Consider the following 17,210-nt stretch of genomic DNA (forward strand, 5'->3'; position numbering starts at 1 on the left):
GCCAGTCGAGTTGTGTGGTTCACCCTCCATCTTCGGGGCTTGGTCTCTTCACCTTGTGTGTTGGTGTCGAATGTCACTTGACTCAGGGACCCTCACAGTGTCCTCATCGTGGGGGTATCCCTGACTGCTCAGAGGGTCTCCCCGGGCTAGACTTGGTGCTTGGGGCTCATTTGCTGTTTCCCTGCTTACATTTCCCCTAAGAAAAGTACACCAACCCTTTGAGAGCCCTTCGTTTTCTGGAAATCTTTCCCTTTGCCAAAGTGACCCTCAGAAGAATAGCTCCTAACTACTGCTCAGCTGCCCATTCCTCATCTTCCCCTGGTTTGAGCTGAGGGTCTCAGATGTTGGCCTGCGTCAGAATCACTGGGAGAACTTGTTAAAACACAGGCTACTGGGCCCTACCCCAGAGACTCTGATTCTGCAGGGTGACGGTGGGTCCTGAGAATCAGCATTTTTAACAAGTGGCCAGATGCTGCTGTTCTGAGGATGGCACTTTGAGAACAACTACGTTAAAGTGATAATTCTGCATTATTACCATATTTTCTCTGAGCTTGGTTAGGAGAGAATGGGCTACTTAGGATACCTTTAAATTAAAAATTAAAATTAAAACACACCTATCCATATATGTATGTATAAATATGTGTGTATATTTATACACATATATGTACTTATATACATGGTTATATACACAAATAGATATTTATGTACACATAAGAATGTGCATTTATAAATAAATATGTATATAGATATACATCTATATAAAGTCTTTGAATTATTTGACATTGAAGAGAAGCAAGTAGATTCAGAAAATGTTCAGGGTCAGAAATGAGTTCCAAAGAGCAAAATACCTGGGTCCCTGTGCTTCGTCTCCTTCAGAGTCTCCTTTTGGCCCCTGCTTCCCAATCCCACTGTTCCCTGAGCTCCACCAGGGCTGCTCCTTGCTGCACTGGCTGGGTGTTGAGTGGTGAATCGGTCCCACCCAGGCATCTGTCACCATTGGTACCCCCAGCGCAGTCTCCACATTCTCTCTCTGGGCAAAGGGAGGCACCAGGCATTGCTCATGACATGACTTGGGTGGAAGTGACTGTGCCAGGACTTGCAGTCACCATGCAAGTGCAGAACAATCCAGGAACCAAGCCAGGGAGACCTTCCTCACTCCCACACCCCAGGACCCAGATGTGGTTCCAGACATGTAGGGTGAGTAAAGTGTGCCTAGCCTATCAGACTTTGAAATCCTGTTTGTCCATTTATTCATCCATCCATCCATTCATTCAGAGGGCAGCAGTGAGGTCCTAGTGTGTGCCGGGCTCTGGGCTAAGTGCCAAGACATGGAAGTGACAGAACAGACACAATCCCTGCTTCAAGGAGGTGACACTCCGAAGGGAGCCGACAACAAAGTAGAAAGCCTATAAATGGAAACGTTCTGGCTTGTGACAAATACTATAAAGGAAATAAGCAGAATGATGGAAGGGAACTGGCTGGGGGGAGAGACACTACTTAGATGATTGGGGAAGTCCTCCCTCTCTGGAGGTGATATTTAAGCTGAGATTTGAAAGACAGAGGAGAAAGTCATGATGGTAGCCTGGACTAGGGCGATGGCAGAAGAATTTCAGAAATAGACAAAACACCCTTTGTGCTGTCAGCAGGGATGAATGGACTTGAAGAAGCTAACATGGCTAATATAATTTACCCCTTGTGCAGCTAAGTTTGCAGTTCAGTCACTTTTTGTATGCCTTTATTAGCCAGAAACTGGACAAAAATGAAAAAATTCTAATAACGTATAAAAATACAATAAAAAAAGTATGTATAAGGTATGGAAAGTAATGCAGAGCAAGGAGAGACTAATTCTGCTGAAGCTCAGAGAATCTTCACAAAGAAGGCAATATCTAAACAGGGTTTTTAAGGATGCATAGGAGTTTTCTATGTAGCCAAGGGAAAGAAAGTCTTTGCAGCTAGAGGAGACAGAGAGATTTGACCCAAAGGCATCTATGAGCACCTCTTAGCCTCTATATGAGTTACACAGCAAGGCACTCTGTCTGGGCAGACAGCACCCCTTCCTCCAGTCTCAATTTCAACCCCTACTTGCCCCCCACCAGACTCTTTTCTTCCATGCACAGATTACACCACTTGCATGGTGGCCCTGAATGAAACCACAGGGAGTCAGCTGCGCCCACACCCATCAGGCTTTGAAATTCTGTTTTTTCATCCATCCATGGATGGATATCCATCCATCCATTCACTCAGAGAGCATTTAGCGAGGTCCAGATTTTTTGGTGTGACTGCAATTCTAAAGGGAAAGGCTAACGTTTTGTAATTCAATCTTGGGAAAGCGTGGAGGGCAATGGGACAGCCGGAGCAGCCAGTTCAATAGGAAGAGCACCAGGCTGGGAGGCAGACACCCTGTATCCCGGGGCCAGGCCAGATACCCTCTCATGTGCCGCCCCTGCCCAACGAACCCCCCGCACCATGTTCTGTAAAGATGGGGCATTGAATCCTGGGACCCACCTTGTGTCCTGCTCCTGCCTCGCAGGTCTGGTGTAACTATTCTCAGGACTAGCTGTATTTTAGCATGGATTGTAGAGATGAAAATGGCTTTAAAATTCAAAAGACTAATGCACCGGCCTCCCCATCCTTCCCGAAGTCGGGCCTCTTTGGAGAGAGGCCAGCGTCTAGGTCGTCCCTCTGTATCCTGGCCACTCTTGGCACTGGGGTGGTTGAAAGAGATATCGACATTCTTTCCCGTGGCTTCAGCCAACACAGGCTGCTTTCCCTTGTCTCCACTGGTCCAGCACGAACCCCATCAGCACCTGCCTGTCAGCCAGATTTCACAGTCATGGTCAGTCCCCACTGGACCCTTTAGGAGCTGGTGACTTTGGTAACATTCTCAGCTTTGGTTTTCTCATCTGTACAATGGGGGTGATGATAATTGTACCCATCTGGTGGGGAGCTTCGGGAGACATTGATTGAGATGATCCATAAAGAGTGTTTGGACAAGACTATGGGACAACACTGGGAAAGATAGTGGAGGTGGAGGTGCAGGTGGAGGTTTGGACTAGGGAAGGTGGGAGCTGGACCTGAGAAGAAAACATTCAAGAGAAAAGATAACAAGGTAAGAGTGAGTCCTAGGAAAGACCAATGGGAGAGGGGATAATAAAGGGGAGAAAAGAAGTGTTTTTATTACAGAGATGCTCCTCATTTTAGAGGTGAGAACACTAGGTCACAGGGAAACAATGGGCGGAGTGGAGGCCCTCGTGTTTCAAATACCATATTTTCCTGCATCGTTTAACTGTTCAGAAAATAGCAGTAACAGAAGCTTGGTGTCTTTAAGAAATCTCTGTGACCTCGCCAACTGCCATTTCTCTATGATTCCCTTTCTATTTTATTTTCCCTTGTGTTTTTGGTAGTTATATAAGTTCCGTAGATAAGTCGCCTGCATACAGAAAGGAGCACAGATCATACGTGTACAGCTCAACAAATTCCCCTAAGCGAACACCTCGTGTAACCAGCTGCCAGATCAAGAAACAGAATATGGCTACTCCTCCCAGACATCCCCCTCCCCGGGCTCCCCTCTGGTCACCAGCACCCCAGGGTCACCACTGTCCTGACTCCTAACGACATTGGTTAGTTTTACCTGCTTCTGAACTTTGTATAAATAGAATCATATGTTTTATCTGGATTGTTCAACCTTTCATTTGAGAGCTTCATTGATAATATTTCATTCTATAACTATTGTATGCATACACCTTCCTTATACATTCTACTGTGGATGGCCATTTGGGTCCCTGTCACTTTCAAAGTTCACCCCAAATGCTTAGCAAATCTCAGGAGGAATGTGATGACCCCAAAAGCTAATAACCAAAGCGATAGTTTGGAACCTGGCTCTTTGTGACCTACTTTCTCCATTCTCTGGCCCACCGAAATAACTCCCATAATGTTTGCATGAAGTGCTATGTGCCATTTCATTCCTGTCTTCTTCCATCACGAGTTTGCTGCCATTATTGTAATTCGGCCTCATTATACCAACCGTTTTTGTTGACCAGCACTAACTGGACCTGCGATGTCATCAGCCTGCACAAGCCAAGCAGCTTTGGGCTGGACTGGTATCTACGTAGGAGTTTTCCTAAGAAAATGCGGCCAGGACCCCCCTACCAAACAAGGTAGGGGAGCAGAGTTGAGGATTAAATCAACAGTGCACTGCAGGCCAGTGTGCCTGAACCAGGCCTCTTGGACCTGTTACCTGGGCGAGGGCTGCAGCTGGGGGAAGATGGGAACTCCAAGGGGGCTGCAGATCCTTTTACTCTAAATAACACCCCCAGGAGAGAAATTAGGACAGCACCGTGCAGTGGAAGGAACGGGGCTATGGTGCCTACTTGCCATCCAGGGGCCTCTGGGATTCAGTTTCCTTCTCCCTGGAACACGGGTGCTCATGTCTCCTTCAAAGGGATGTTGTGAAGATTAAACTTCCAGTGCCTGGCCTGGGTGATAGTGCGGTTCCTCCCAGACATGTCCTGTGTGCTCAGTATCTTCCATTCACCTCTCTAGATCCACCTTTCACCCTTCTCCATCCTACCTTGTGCCTCAGATGTGTGATCGGAATGTGTCCCACCAATGGGCTCCCTTACTCTTGAGCTTCTGTTTGGACTTGGCCAATGGTAAAGGTGGCAAGAGAGGAGAGGAAGAGGAGAGGGAGGTTGCAGTATTTAGTAAGGCCCCAATGTGCATGTGTATGCACACACACACACAGCCACACCTCTCTCTCCCTTTGGGGAACAGTAACGTCTCCCTTTCCTTGCCTCTTCAGGCCTGGGAGTGTAAGATCTCCCTGGCTTTCCTGGCCATACTGTAGCATCTTTGGTGGTTCCCAGCCTCTTTGTCCAGACATCTGTCAATTGTTCCTTCATTAAGCTCCCTTGGTCACCCATACATACCTCAGTGCCATCCATTTGCTGCCCAGATTCAGATGGATACACCCTAGTACTGTGATGTTTATCCTGGGGAGAGTAGTAACATGTAAGTACATGCTCTATCATACCCCGCCTTTCATGACCATCCCCAAAAGAAAGCCCCTGAGAAACTTGCTCTTCTCTTTCCTTGAAGCTCAGCTGAGTTCTAGTGGAAGAATGATCTTTGTTGAGAAAAAAACTAGTAGGTGCTTTGTTTCTCTAAGGTCAGAGTAGGAAATTGTATGGGGGAAGGGAGGTAATAAAATGGTTGAAAGTGGGGGGGGGTGTGCCCTCTGCCATCTGACACTTGGCCTTCTGCCCTCCCCAGTAAAAGAACCCCACAAAAAGTCCTGCTCACAAACCGTTCTTCTCCATACTTATTTCAGCTTGTTATTACATTGGACCGGTATCTATTGATAGATACAGGTCTTTTAGAGAAAATGAAAGAAGAATATGTGGTGATTGTTAAAGATTCAATAGATGGTGAGTTGTGGAATCATAATTAGAAGTATGGATAATTTCACTTCCTGACGCTGAACTCTTTCACTCCTAGAGAATTTCTCACTTTCTACCTGGCATTTTATATGTAAGCATTTCTTAACTTCCCCACTGGAGTCTGAAGTCCTTCAAGACAAAACCTTCTCCAAATATGATTTTCATAATGTTAAAAATGTCTCATATAAAATGAATACATGTCAAAGCCTTATTTAACTAATTAGTGAGGGAACTAGGGACATGCTAATTCTAGTTCAGAGCATGTGAGGGACAGATATTTATAAAATTTGTGGGGAAAATCATGACAAAGTAAATTTGCAAGTTAGAAGCAAAACTGGTTAATGTCCTATAGGGCAATAAAACAGTAAGCTTTGAGTTATTGTTTCTTTTTCTCCCAGTTTTATTGAAATATAATTGACATATAACATTGCATAAGTTCCAGGTGTACAACATAATGATTTGATATATGATATATTTTGAGTGATGAGCGCAGTACGTTTAGTTAACATCCATCACCTCGCATACTTTCAATTTTTTTCCCTTGTGATGAGAACTTTTAATGAGTTATTTTTTCTACCAGACCAAAAAAAAATTTTATATTTCTACAGGGTGAAAATCACCAAGTTAGCATGTAACTTTTACCCTAGGCCCTAAGCAATAGTAAATAATAAGTGAAACAAAGGTCCATTCTCCTAGAAAAGTAGGACAGTCCTGTCATACTATGTCCTGCTATGAACTAATCAACTTGCAATCATCCTTTTGCTTTATTTCCAAGTTTTGGATCATTTCTCTTAACAAGGTATATGCTGTTGACTGTCTCATCCCAGCAAGGCACCTGGCACAAAGTGTTGTGTTGGTCAAAACATCCGTTTGGTTTTTTCTGTAAGATGGCTCTGGTACCGTTTAGTTGTCTTTAACTTCATTCGAAACAATTTTGTTACATTGTATTATGACAGCTGTCATATTAGCGTGCATTTAAAAAAAACTTATCAGAAGTGGTGAATTTTTGTGTAGCCATTTTCGTATTGAAGATGGAAAAAAAAGCAACATTTTCGGCATATTATGCTTTATTATTTCAAGAAAGGTAAAAACGCAACTGAAACACAAAAAAAGATTTGTGCAGTGTATGGAGAAGGTCCTGTGACTGATCAAACATGTCAAAAGTGGTTTGCGAAGTTTCGTGCTAGAGATTTCCCGCTGGACGAGGCTCCATGGTTGGAAGTTGGTAGAGATCAAATCGAGACATTAATTGAGAACAATCAACGTTACACCACGCGGGAGATAGCCGACATACTCCAAATATCCAAATCAAGCATTAAAAATCATTTGCACCAGCTTGGTTATGTTCATCGCTTTGATGTTTGGGTTCCATAAGTTAAGCGAAAAAAACCTTCTTGACCGTATTTCCGCATGGAATTCTCTACTGAAACATAACGAAAACGTTCCATTTTTAAAACAAATTGTGACAGGAGATGAAAAGTGGATGCTGTACAATAATGTGGAATGGAAGAGATCGTGGGGCAAGCGAAATGAACCGCCACCAACCACACCAAAGACTGGTCTTCAGCCAAAGAAGATGATGTTGTGTATATGGTGGGATTGGAAGGAAGTCCTCTATTATGAGCTCCTTCCAGAAAACCAAACGATTAATTCCAACAAGTACTGCTTCCAATTAGACCAACTGAAAGCAGCACTTGATGAAAAGCGTCCGGAATTAGTCAACAGAAAACACATAATCTTCCATTAGGATAACGCAAGACCGCATGTTTCTTTGATGACCAGGCAAAAACTGTTACAGCTTGGCTGGGAAGTTCTGATTCATCCGCCATATTCACCAGACATTGCACCTTCAGTTTACATTTATTTAGGTCTTTACAAAATTCTTTTAATGGAAAAAATTTCAATTACCTGGAAGACTGTAAAAGGCAACTGGAACAGTTCTTTGCTCAAAAAGATAAAAAGTTTTGGGAAGATGGAATTATGAAGTTGCCTGAAAAATGGCAGAAGGTAGTGGAACAAAACAGTGAATACGTTGTTCAATAATGTCCTTGGTGAAAATGAAGAACGTGTCTTTTATTTTTACTTTAAAACCGAAGGAACTTTTTGGCCAAGCCGTAGATGCCCAGAAAGTGTTTGTTGAGTGAATCTATAAACAGAACAAAACTCCATCCATTTATAGAGAAAGATTAGCCAAGCTAAGTCCAGGGCCCACAATCACATCAGCTGCCAGCTTTCCAAGCAGGGATCAAACAGTTTCCCTGGAGGAGAACAGACAGGAGTCCAAATAAGAACAATCTGTGCGGACAGGTGGGAAAGGGAACCGGGCCTGGTGGTGTACCGCTTTCTCTTCACCCCAGGCTATAGCTGCTCTATGATGGCTCTATTATTGTTTTATAGTGTCAGTAGGGTTTCCCTAATAAATGAGCATTACTAGTTTCTGAGAGCCAACAAAGCCATACAGGTGCATCATGAAAGTGTGAGGGAGAATTGTTAAGTCTCAGCTCCGAATCTTTGAAACACTGACCTTGGAGCTGTTAACAGAGCAGCACATGTAAATGATGGAAGCAGTAGGCAGAGGGATGTTTTCCAACAGATTTGACCCAGCTTTGAGTCAGCAGGTAGAAGGATGGGAGAAAGAAGGAAGCGTGCTCGACATTGAAGATAGTATTTGCACTTCATGCATTTAGAACCATCACATTTTTGTTTAATTTCTCCACTCTCAGTTTGATGTTTTTAGCATTTGGTATCAGGTTTTTTTCTTTAATTGTTAGAAAACACTTTCTCCAGGACAAGTGTCTCTTGAGGCTTCCATTCCTAGGAAGTCAGAGCTAGATGGATTGAGAGGTTTTCTCTAGTTCCCATCCTACGTCGCCACACCCATTTTACAGAAGAAATAACTGAAGTCCTGTTATCAGTTAGCTTTTGCTAACTGATATCAGTTAGCTTTTGCCATGTAACAAACCACTCTGAATTCATTAGCTTAAAACCACCAATGTTGATCATTTCTCACGATTCCATGGGTCAGCTGGGTGGCTTTCCTAGTCTGGACCGGCTCAGCTGGGTCCAGATGGTCTAGGATGGTCTCCATTTGAGTGATTGGTCATTGGCAGGCTGTTCAGTCTGGGGTAGGTCGTCTCTGTTCCACATGTCTGTCCTCATCCCACAGGCTAGCCCAGGCCTTGAGATTGCAAAGAGCAATAAAAAAAAAAATAAAAAAAAAAAAGGCAAGCTCTAAGACACACTTATCTCTGCTTATCCAACAGCCAAAGTAAGTCACATGACCAGATGCAAAGGCAGTGTAGGAGACAACTACCCAATGCATAGATATTTACAGAAAGAAGACGTTTTTGCAAACCCTACCAATCTAGGTGCAAAGCTTATAGAGCTAGGTAGGGGCAATGCTTATAAAGCTAGGTAGCTTATAAAGCCTAAGCTTATAAAGCTAGGTAGGGGCAATGCTGAGACGTAGACCGGGCCTCATACCTCCTAGCCTAGGACCCTTCCTCAACACCATGAGCCCTTCTCTAGGATTCCAAGGTTAAGGTCCAGTTCCCTTTAAAACCTAGTTTAGAGGTACTTGGAGCAGAAAGATTTGTGGTAGGTTTCAGTGATGGGTCTTAACTTTGCGTGTTGAGAGAAATCCATCCTCTTAATTAAAACAATAAGCTGGGCAAGGGTCCCCAAGGCCACCACCCCCCACCCAGGCCAGCCTGAACTCTGCCAGTCTTTGCCCTTCAACTTGCCTTCCAGGTTCTGCCTTGGGACAGCGGACACCAGCCTTGCCTTGGCCTTGGGTGTCCCCCAGGCCATGTGGGGAGGCGCAGAATCACTGCAGGGGGCATTCACCTCCGGGGTTTCCTTGTCCTGTTTGACACTCTCCCTCTGGTCAAGGGAGGACTTAGATAGTTGGGCCATTTAGGCACGCTAATAATTTGGTACCTCTTCAAACTGGGCTCCAGAAAAGGATCTGGATAGCTACCGCTCTGTTTACTTCCCAGATATGGAGAAAGCACAATTTGAAAAATCCACAGTACTCCACACTCATTCAATATTTGCTCAAAGTTTGACTTAGAGGGGAGGCTGAGCTCCACGTGGCTGAAGCCCCCTGGTGGCCACACTTGACCTGTTCTTTATAGCCTTGAGCAAGTTAGTGCCGCCCTCAAATTCAAATACCCCTCTCAGCAGACAAAATCTTCCCTCAGCTTACTGGGGAGCAGGTTTGTCTCACACCCCAAGAGAACTTATACAAGCGTCCCTTCTAGGCAGTTCCACCATTTGCCCGGAGAAGGAGTCCGGAAAATACCATTTCTCCATCCCCCTCCGTTGGCAGAGATGGTTTAGATGATGGCTGAAGGTTTCTTTAGCCAAATTGGCTTTCCAGCCTTGGACTCTACTTCTCACATGTTTTCTTAGACTTAAAAAAATAATTTGCGTCTCATTTCTGTTCATTCTTTAGCCTAACAGGACATAAAGGAAATGGGGCCCGGGTGGTTCTCACTCTGTTTTCTTTGCCAGCAGTGGAGAAAGTACAACTTGAAAAATCACCAATAATCCGCACATTTTCAAGATCAAAGCTGTTTACAGAAGTATCGGAGACGAGCTAGTGGGGCGTTGACTTCCATTTTGTCAGCCGGCCCCAAGAGACTTCAATCAAGAAGGAAACACAGGGGTGGGAGACCCACACCAGCGGCCCCTTCCCCTGTGGAGCCAGCTCCCTGCCCAAGTGCAAGGAGTCGGCCATTCTTCATTCCTTCCAAAGCATCGCCTGAGATCATAAGCAAGGTCACTCCCAAGCCCTAGAGTAAACAGCCTTCTGATACATTCTGCCCCCATAACAGAAGATTCCTCAGCTATTAGTCAGACTTTCAACAGAGGGCTCCATTCCCAACCAAGATGAAACACTCCTGCATTCTTGAAACACGATGTGCCTATGTCACTAGCTGCCAGGATTGTCTTCAGGATCCGACAGCAAAGATTGAAGCACAGTTCTGGCCACTTCCCTCGGCCAGGAATTTGTACTTTCCTGCAAAGGGGCATTGCATGTTCATGCTTGCCATAAAATAGAGCCACGTGTATTTGTTCCTGCTGCCTGAAGGGGTGTGATTACCATCACACACCGCTAGAGAGAAAAGAAGGTGGCTGACCTCACCATCGGTGTGTTCAACAGTGCGAGGACCTCCCCATGGATCCTGGTTCCTCCTCTCCGACACTGCACTGAACAAGCCTCCGCCACCTCTGCTTCCGTTCCTGTGATCACCATCTCTCTGCCATCTTCCCAAGCCCTAAGAACGAGCGCACCCCCTGAGAAAGCAGGTTTTCCCGTCTGAAATTCACGTTGTTCACTCTCCTGGTTTTCTCTTCCTGGGAGCGCTTGCTCCCTAGTCATGTGTAAAGATAATCAGAGTACCCTTTTATTCTTTTTTTCTCCCCAAACAGGGAAATTTTTGCTCTTCCCTTTGAAATACCACCCATGGCATTCTTGAACTTATTTTTAGACGTGTGGAAATATTCCAGACAAAAATCGATGCCCAACACAGATAAAGCCCCGAGTGTGTTTATCGTGGGGAGAAGAATATGGAGTGTTTTAATGTGGAAGGAGTGTGGCCATATGCCTGGGTGCAGCATGGCTGCCTTTAATCTGGAAAAAGGAAACAAGCATTGTCGATAATAATATGCAGATGTCCAGCCCCAAATGAGGACATATTGCTAATTAGCTATATTGTTAATATATTTTAAGGAGAGAGGCTGCAGTGACGTTAATTATAATCTTTGTTGTTTGTTGTTCAAAGTCTATGAGACCAAAAGCATTGCTAATAATATCTTCTTTAATATCTTCAATATAAGAGTCTTGGATTTTTTTTTTCTTTAGAATCCCACATAAAAGCCACATTAGGGGTAATGAGGCCTGTAGCCTGAGCCTAATTAAAACAAAATCTAACTAGGCCCGTGGCCATCATTATCATCAACTAGTACTTATTGGGTGCCCCCCGAGCTTGTGGAATTGGAGGGTGTGGGGTTTGAGATTGTAGATACGGCCTGTTCTTTGCCCTCCAGAAATCTGCCATCCCATCTGCCTCCAAGAAGTCTGCCTGGTTGTGTTAATCTGGGAATAGTTACCACAGCCTTAAAAAAAAAAAAAGCACTAAAACTGTCCAAGCCAGCCACAATTTGGTACCAGCTTGTGCCTCTCCTGGAGGTTCTGGAAGTGGTCACATTAGCCCAGTTTTTCATGCTCCAGCCTTTGGTTGATGTTTGTGGAACAGGGCAGGTGGCTGGCTGCAGACTTGGGACAATGATGCTTAGCACGCTTCTTCCAAAGGTGGACCCATCGCCCGTTTTCACACCTTGATTGTCCCCCTCGAGCTGATCGCCCTAATTTCCCCTGTGACTTGGTTCTCCAAAGAACCCCTCCCTCTCTCGCTCGCTCCTATGTCAAATGACCAGCTGGCAACTCTGTCCACTGTGACCATGCTGACCTTGATGTGGCCGTGGTGATCCACCTTGGTCACAAGGACAGCCAAAATGAGCGAGTCCACGCCGCAGGGGCTAAGGGCGTTTGCTGGGCATCCTTGGTCTTGGGCCAGGGATGTCCTGGGGAGAAAGGACATGAATGACAAAGTGCCTGGGCTTGTTATCTTAGAAACTGTACCTGGTCTGCCGATGAGAGGTTTTCTCTTCTCAGCACATCTTCACAGAGCTTTCCCAGGGGCATCCAGGGCCAGCCGATGAGAGCCAGGGGGGCGATCCCCACACATAAAGCTTAGCAAGACTCCAGACGACCCAGAGAATGCCAGTGGGGGAGTGGGGACCTAACGGAAAACTCACAGCACAGTAGGGTAGAAAGCTTTCAGACCGAAGGCTGGTGGGTCCAGACGTCTGGGTTTGGGCCTAGCACTTTTATTATTTACTCAGTGATCGCTTACTAAGACAGCAGACTGGCACTGAGCCTAACACCCACCCCATTCCAGCTCTGATAGCCTTTGGGCCTCTGCGCCAGGCCGTGGGAGGCCTCAGGGAGCCTGCACCCACCGTATCCTTTGCCAGGATCGCAGTGCTCCCTGGCCCATCTCCCCCTCTGCCCCGTCCTCTTCACCTGCTTCACGGGCTTCATTTTACCTGTGTTTTTCAATCTCAGTTCAAACTTTATTTCCTTAGACAAAACTCTACTTCTTTTTAATACAAATGTTCAAAGTAAGGAGTTTTATAATCCCTACCTCGAATGGGGGTGATGGTTTTTCTGGCTTCCTCTCTTTTATGAGTATCATCATAGGCTCATGGAATGTCATAGATGCAATGTATGGCAATCAACAACAACCTTTTTGTTTTAACGCCCAAACTGTCTAATCCTGGTGCAGGGTGGGCCCTTCAATCTGGATCCTGTGTTCTTTCAAGAGGACCCCATTAATCACTGAAGTCTTCCTGGCTTTCTGACACAGCAAAATATCTCAAACTCACCTTGACTTCCCTGCCCAAGTTCTGGGATCAGCCATTTGTCCAAGGATCTCTGGATCCTTTGAGGGCAAAGTCCTTGAACTTTAATGATAGTATTTTTGGATAAATTAAAGGAAATATTACATTACCCAGTGAGTAATAGATTTGAGAAATGTAAGGTATAGATGCTGAAATAATAGAAGATTCTATACGTATACAGAGAAGGGGGTAGAGGGCAGATTTGGAAAAGGATATTATGAAAATTAGCAGCAGAGCTGAGTACCCATAACCTGGTTGCCATTGTGAAGGTCACGGTGATGGTTCACTATATGCCCTCTTGGTACTTCCTACAGCTGGGGATGGTACCCAATCTTGAGTCACTTTGCTGAACAGGGCTTTTCCCTTGTTATTGGCAGTCACGGCTCTCAAATTAGAATCGTACAGGGAACATTGCTACTAGGGCTGCAGTATTGTCAATACTACTGCTTGTATCAAGGGTACAAGAAGTTCAGAGGTCATCATTCCTGGACTAGTATGAAGGCTCTGCCATGCTATCAGGGACCCCGGTTCCTCTATCTTTCCACTCAGCCACCTTTGGTGTATATCTTCAGCCTCTTGCCAGTGGCATCATTTCACTTCCAATGCTACTATCCACACTTCAGCCAGGAGAAAATGGAAGACGGAAAAGAGGCAAAAGGCAAACTGACTCTGCCTTCTGTCCAATAGTACCATCAGGCACCTTCCACTTACATCTCATTGGGTAGAACCGTGTCACGTGGTCATCCCTAGCTGCAGTGGATGCTAGGACATGTAGTTTTAGCCAGGCACGTTGCCACCTGAAATAAACACTGAGTAAAAAAAAAAAAAGTGGGGAGTGGATATGGGGGAGGAAACTACAGTATCTGCCACAATAATACTGCCATCTAAGGCAAAACTCCAGGCTGCACGAGCATGGAGCCTAGCTTATGATTTTATTATTACTGTTAACACTTTACAATATTAGTACTTTACTCCTATTTTAAATAAGAATAAGTTGTAAAACAGTGGAGGGACAGGAGCTATGCCCAAAGATGGGGAGCGTTAAGCGGCAGCTGGACAATTTGGCCACCACAGGTCACCTTCCTTGGCAGTGGAACACTGCATGCGTATAGACCGCCAACTAGCTTTAGTTCTCCTATCTCTCTTTATTAGTAGTCACAGCTCGCAGATTAGAGAGAACGTTGCTCCTGGAGCTGCAGCACTGTCACAGATTGAAAGTCAGCTCAAAGACACATTGTGGGTAAAGAAATATTTTCCCAAACTGAACAGATGCCCTCATGTCACTTGACTTTAAACAAAATGAATCCTGCAGCACCTTGGAAAGAATGGTGATATTTCTTTCCTTCAGTCCCTGGACTGTCCAAAGCTCACGTCTTCAGAGAATAATGTCTGCTTTTCTGAATAACATACAAACTGTTTAAATCTTCATTTTGAGATCCACCCTTCCTGAGAATCTTTACTCTGCTAGAATAAGTAAGTGGATCTCTTGGTGAGTGAGCTTGGTGCATCAACCATGACCTCCAGTGGGGCCTCTACAAGGAAGCTGTACAGTGGGTCTTTGAGAAAGAATGAAGAAGAGGTGTTTTCCTGCCTCGTTAGCAGACCCTGTCTACTGTCTCCCGCCCCAGATTTAAATTCTTGATTACCAAAATAATGGTTACTCCCTGAATCTTGTCATTGATTGAATAAAGTGGAGCTTCACTTCATATGATGCACTGTGAGGCACCCTCCCCCTACCGTAGAGCTTCCAGTTTCTGAACAGTCTGGGGGCATGCCACGGTTTCGAGGGAGCCAAGATTTCCAGATAAATATGTTTTTGTAAAAATGCAAGAATAATTCAGATATTCAGAGATCGTGATTAGCATTTTTTATTATTCCCATTCTCATCTTCCAAATGTTGTTTGAGGGGTGGGAGGATGAGGATTGGGGAAAGATGGAGAAATGCCACAACTGTGTGCATAATTCAAGCCAAAATGTACTTTAGCCCCCGTCTTCGCGGCAGAGGCACTTGAGGCCTGAATCGTCCAGCCCAGTTGCCCTAACTCTACATTTCTCTTTTCAAGTATAGTCACAACCCGCCCTGAGTTCTCTTGACCATCCTGCTGGGACAGCATGGGATTCTCCTTATCGTCTGCTTTGTTTTACATGGAGGATTATTGAGCCACAGAGAGTTTAAGGGGGTTTCTTGGTCCCTGTCTAAGCCAGGATCACTCTGGGGTAGTGTATCTCCTCTCAGGAAAAATTCCAGAGTCAGATCAAGAAACCCATCATATTCAGTCCTTGTTTTTTCAGCCGTCTAAGTGAAATGCCAAATAAGCAGCACAGATACCTTTCCTATCTCTTCTTCTAAAATACAAGTTTTTCTGGAATTCCCTGGCAGTCCAGTGGTTGGGACTCTTCACTTCCACTGCAGGGGGCATGGGTTCAATCCCTGGTTGGGGAACTAAGATCCCACATGCCATGCGGTGTGGCCAAAAAACAAAAGTACCAAATATAAAATAAAATATAAGTTTTCATAGTAGAAAGAGTGCTTCATCACAGGGAAAAGTAAAAAGAGCTCCATCTTTAACAGAGTTAAACAGTATGTCCCAGTTGCTATAATGAAGTGAGGGCTGGATTTGCAGGGGATCCCTCAAGCCATGGACAAGCAAATCCTGGGTCCCTTCTGAGACTTAGATTCCCAAACCCTGTGCAATAAATTCTCCATGAGAAGTCAACTGTCCTTACTAACATTGTTGAGGATCCAGGGAGAAAAACAAGGGAGCAGTTGCATTCAGTTATCTTCCCCTGGGCTATGATAGAGAGGTCTTACGTTGAGGAAAGAATTAGCATGTCTCTGTCTCTGTCTCTCTCTCTCTATGTGCTGGATAATATAATCTCAGCATAATACATTTGGCCTCTGTTGCATTGAGCAATGCCTGGGGATGGCAGGGCAACTCCCCCTAGGAGGAAGTGCCAGGAGATGAAAACATGGCAGAAAGGCGACAGGAGAGGTGAACAAAGACACTGCCCCTGGCCACATCTCCTGAGCAAAGGAGAAAGGCAAGCAAAGACATGATGAAGAGCAGCCCGCTTCCCCTGCCGTAACTGCACATGTTAAGGAAGAGACAGCAGACATGCTTCTTTCTAGCTCAGCCTCTTCTTGGCCTCTGGGAACATTCACATGGTCTCTGCACAAGTGAGTTTATTCCTCACAGCCCCATGTCTGTTCAAAGAGAGAAAAATCCATCCCCTCAGGTCAGCTCTCTAATAAGATCATTACCCACTGCATGTTTCATCCTCAGGCCATTCTTGACCTTGGGGAGTGTTTTGATACCAGGTGTAACCCCTTGACTGGGTCAAAGACGCTGCTGTGAGAGGGGGCAGGGAGTGTGTGTGGAGGCAATGTGCCGGAATATTCACTCCAAAACCCCCAAACACGCCCAAGAATAACAAGAACATTAACCACTGACCCAAACACTGGCGAAATTCTATCTCCACATCTCCCTCCACCAGTAAACATGAAAATGCTGCCCCTGAAGGGATGGAGGAAACATCCAACAAGAAGGTCCAGGAAGAGTGAGAGCAGAAGAAGGGCTGCTCTGAGAAAGAAGTCCAGCAACTACTACACGCTTCAGTCACTGGAAAAAATGTCCCCTGGTGACAACTAAACACGGACATTTTCAGCTAGTTTGGAAAAACAACAGACTTGGACCTTTCTTTCCGGGATAAAGACATTCGATTTCAGGATGCCTTTCTGCCACTTTTTCTTGGCCTGTCTCCACCGCTTCATCCCCATCTTGGGTCGTTCTCCCTTCCTTCACTCCATCCCAGCCTCACTGGCCTTCTCTGTGTTTCTCAAATGAGACAAGCCATCCCTACCTCAGGACTGTCTTACTTGCTGTTCCCTCTGCTAGAATGTTCTTCCCCCAGATAATTACAGGTGTTCAGGTTTCACTTCAGATGTCACCTTCTCAGGAAGGTCTTCCCCAGCTACCTATCTAAAGTTGCCCTGACCACTCTATCTCATTTTCTTCTTCCTTTTCTTCTTAGCAATCACCATTCTCTGACCTGATCTTATTTATGTGTGTATTTATTGTTTATTCCCCCCAACTAGACATACTCTCTAAGAGAATAGGACCCGTGCCTGTCTTGTTCATGGCTTTCCTGTGCCTAGCATGTGGTTGACACTTGTTGATTGTGTGGATGAATGGACGGATAAATGGATGGAAGGATGGATGAGTAGATGAATGAAAGAATTGAAGGAAGGAGGAATGAAAGTTAAATAGGTTAGTGAGTGGATGGATGAAAAAAATGGTTGGA

At 45.1% G+C, this 17,210-nt stretch overlaps 1 protein-coding gene across 4 annotated transcripts in view; it reads left to right on the forward strand.

Moving 5' to 3' along the window:
* Positions 1 to 17,210, forward strand: part of ISM1 (isthmin 1) — an 87,235-nt gene that overhangs the window by 40,564 nt on the left and 29,461 nt on the right. The window contains exon 1 of one of the 4 annotated variants that reach the window (XM_029221894.1): positions 3,981 to 4,157. The exons of the other annotated variants lie outside the window; for them this stretch is intronic. The gene's annotated coding sequence lies outside the window, so the exon portion shown is untranslated. Of the gene's footprint in view, positions 1 to 3,980; positions 4,158 to 17,210 lie in introns of those variants that run through there. 4 annotated transcript variants of the gene reach the window in all.

Source organism: Monodon monoceros, unplaced genomic scaffold (assembly GCF_005190385.1).
Source record: "Monodon monoceros isolate NGI ecotype Baffin Bay Population unplaced genomic scaffold, NGI_Narwhal_1 Super_Scaffold_13, whole genome shotgun sequence".
Taxonomy (NCBI): domain Eukaryota; kingdom Metazoa; phylum Chordata; class Mammalia; order Artiodactyla; family Monodontidae; genus Monodon; species Monodon monoceros.